Genomic DNA, 4,079 nt, shown 5'->3' on the forward strand with positions numbered 1-4,079 from the left:
GTAATGTTACTGCAGCATTAGAACAGGGAAACACTGATTATAATCAATTACAGAATAATTTAAGAACATGTATTCGTAATGTAAATAGGATTTCTGCGACGCTAGACCAATAGTCATTGGAGGAAGTGGTAAAATCAATGCAAGATATGATTGACCATGTGGACGAACTGTGGAGGGTGGTAGAGTGGAGCAATAGGGGTAGGTCTAGGGAGGCCTACAGCGGCAGATGAACAAGGAAAACGCCGTTTCAACTACCACGGATACGCCCTCCTAAAGTTGAGATTTCATCTAGGCCTAGACCTAGGCCTGATTCTAGGTTAATAACAGAACGTTATTGCTAATATAATATTACTTAATGATAGTCCTGGGCCTAGGCCTATAAGCCTTAATTAAGCCTGTTAAGTTAGGATTAATAAAAATGAATACACATTACACAGCAGTAGGCCTTGGCGGCCCGCCTAGATCAGACGCGGTGGTAGTACTACTAGGCCTAGAAGACGTGGTGGTAGTAGGCCTACTACTACTAGGCCTACTCGTAGCACTGGCAGCAGTAGTAGTAGAAGGCCTAGGCCTATGCCTGACGTGGTCTCTGGGACGCGCAATAACTTGAGAAGCCACATTAGCCACTTAATTGCTCCAAATGCCTCCCAGATTCAGACATAACACTTTTTTAATTTTGGGTAACTTCGTACTTTTTAAAATAAACCACTTAATTAAACACAATTAAACCGTATAGCAAAATGATTATAAAGTCTTTCTCTAGCTCTAGGCAGTCGATGACGATTCACAGGCGGAAAATTCAACAGCCAATCACCATCACTTAATGGAAATATACCTTATAAGTGAACATCCAATCACAGTCACTTAATGGAATTTCCATATAATGGTCGATTGCACTTAACTCAAATACAGCAGCCAATCACAATCACTTAATGAAATTACCAAAAATGGTCAATTGCAGTTAACTTGAAATGCATTCAAGTTAACTTGAAATGCATTCAAGTTAACTGCAATTGAATTAGAGTTAACTCTAATTCATTTCAAGTTAACTGCAATTTCAATGTATTGCAGTTAACTTGAATTCATTTCGAGTTAACTGTAATTGAATTACAGTTAACTGTAATGCATTCGACTTAACTGCAATTCAGAGGTGAATGATAAAACGGCTTGCCATACGTCCTTCTGTTGAATTACCTTGATAATACTCATTTTGTTGCGTATAGGGTGTTATTCATTCTATTAATTACAATTAAATAAAGTTTCCCTTTTCAGAAGAGAAACAAATTTAAGAAAGTTTCCCTTTTTTGAAGAGAAAACTATTTTTACCCTTTAAATTTAAACTACAATTAACAGATACCATGAGTTCAGATCAAACCAAAGAATTTTGGGCACTGTTCTTTTTCTATTTAATATTGGCAGAGGGGATAATCTCTAACCTTCTGTCATGAACATGAGGAAACCTTACGTAATTTTGTCAAATGCAAAGTTATTTATGACATATGGATTAAACTAAAACCTAAAACAAAAATATAACATCAATTTAATTTTAGACCAACGTATGTGTTTCTTAGGAATATCGAATATAAACATGACTGGCGTCAATACTATCTTGTCTTATTTGTTTAATTTATTTTTACCGTGAAGAAATTTTTTAAAAATCCGAATTTTTTAAATAAGTTAAATTATATTATAATTATGAAACATACATTTTTATTAGAAATAACAACTGTTTGTTGATTTTACTTAATTTTACTTTAATTATAGCCTGATTATTAATTAATAAGTAATAGGTGTACCCTGATTATTAATTAATAATTAATTATTTTATGATTTATTTATTTTTCAATTAATTAAGCATTGATCGCATTGTTTTTTGTTTTTTATAAGTGAGAATTTTTTTATTAATATAAGAAATGTTATCTATTGTTATAATTTATATTATTTTGTTGTATTGAGGAAATAAATAAATAAATAAATAAGAAAAAGGTTATTTTAATACCTTGGTTTAATAAGTTATGTATGTATTATCCAGTTCCTTTTTGTTAGATGTAGAGTAAGTATATTTATAAGCATCCCTGTGGTTTTTCTGAACATCCATGATATGTAAATTGAATAAATGAAAGTAAATTTACTTACCTTCTCAATTTAAAATTTACTCCCATTACCAGAACATCCTTATTATCCTTTAAAAAAAAATAGATTTGCTATATATTCATTGGAATAAGGGGTGTTTGATTTTAATATAGTCAATATATCAGTCAATTCTTGTGCATTATTTAGGTCTAGTGTATGAATTATAAGGAGATTTTAAAATGTTGTTACACGTCCTAATGCAATTTAATATTTTACAATTTCACAATCATGTAATACATAAATTAACTTAAAAACTAAAATAGTTACCTAATTGTAAATTCATCAAATTAATTTGTCAAAGCATATCATGCATTTTTGTTTATCAGGCCATAAATGATTTGTGAAAGTATATCAATCATGTATTTTTGTTAGTTCCTGCAGGCTTTGTTCAGTAGGTACTGTAGAATAGGCCTAGGCTCTATCTACCTGTGAATCTACTGCCTTAAAAACCTCTATTTCTAAGCCATACATACTTCTTGTTTCCCATCCACTTAATATAATGAATGAAGTATTGATTCTAAATCAAATGCTGATAATAAAGAAAAAACTTTAAATATTCGTAATTTTGAATATAAATTATAAATGAACCATGACTCAATGCCATAAAATTGTATTTAGGCTCCTTCACAAATAGTTTTTTGATTAAAAAAAATAATTTAAATCCTATATTATAAAAATAGAATAAAACTATTTTATTCTATTTTATAATATAGTTTTATTCTATTTTATAATATAGAATAAAACTATTTTCTTGCTAAAAAAAATAAAATGTTCATGTAGAGTAACACGTTTTAAAAAGTAGCAAATAAACTCGGTGACCGAAAATTGGTTTACCAGTATATAAAATGTGATAAATTAAATCTGCACCCAAACCGGTGATGTCATACCATCATACACACAACCAAGTGGTTAGATGGCGCTATTTAACATTTCTTCTGGGAGAAGTACAGTATAGACTGTGGGTTGAGGATCGAAAACGTTCAATTCTGTGACCCACCAATCCGGGCTACCTGGCTTTTGCACAAAAATGTCAATACTATTAAATTGTAACATAATTTGATTGTCGGCAATCGTGAATTTGGGGAAACTGTAACCAAAAATGAGAATTTATATCAAAAGTTGCTACGTTAAAATATCCAATCAGAAGACGACTAACAATGAAGTTTGGCTTAGCTGTAAGGCCCTCAGCCAATCTCAAACTACCTTCTATGCCGTTTGTCCAATGTAAATAGTAAAAACACACTCCACTTGCAAGTATGGCGTTAGACAGAAGTTCTTCAAATGAAAAATCTTAGCCGGTTTCAGTCATATTTTTGTGATACATGTTGTAAGAACCTAGAGTATGGTTGTGTCATTAAGCGTAAACAGCTTAAAGAAATTTAAGGATGTGCAACTCTGTGGAAAACAGCAAATACGAGTCCTGAGTAAGGCCTATTAAGTTTTCGTCAAAGCTCATGAATAGCCTACATATATAACGAAGGGGATCTCAGGGATGGTGGTGCAAGTAGTAGTAGTCAAAATTGCACCGACTCTGTTTAAAGTACGTGTGAGGTTACATATAACGTTAAAAATGGTATGGTATGTTTTACTTAATTGAGAAGCACTAAGCGTCTCTCTATCACACCACACACACAGACAGGAAGCCTTGCCTTTTCCTCAAACTGGGGTACTATCGACAGCCAAATAATCACAGAGTATTGTGAATCAAATACGATGATGTTATATTGTAATAAGCATATTGAGAAAACAATGTTGGCAATGAATCGACCTAGCATAAACTATTAATTAATAGGTATCAAAACTGACTTAAGCAAATAATACTTATCAACACTTTGATGTCCAATTAAACATCACCACCTGCATTTAATATTGTATTTTACTGATACTACTTTTCTTTTTCTTTTTTTTTGGGGGGGGGGGGGGAAAAAAACCTTTGTTTAAAAAGA

The sequence above is a fragment of the Anneissia japonica genome, unplaced genomic scaffold (assembly GCF_011630105.1).
Source record: "Anneissia japonica isolate Jap-2015-1 unplaced genomic scaffold, ASM1163010v1 scaffold8989_len88253_cov97, whole genome shotgun sequence".
Classification (NCBI taxonomy): Eukaryota; Metazoa; Echinodermata; class Crinoidea; order Comatulida; family Comatulidae; genus Anneissia; species Anneissia japonica.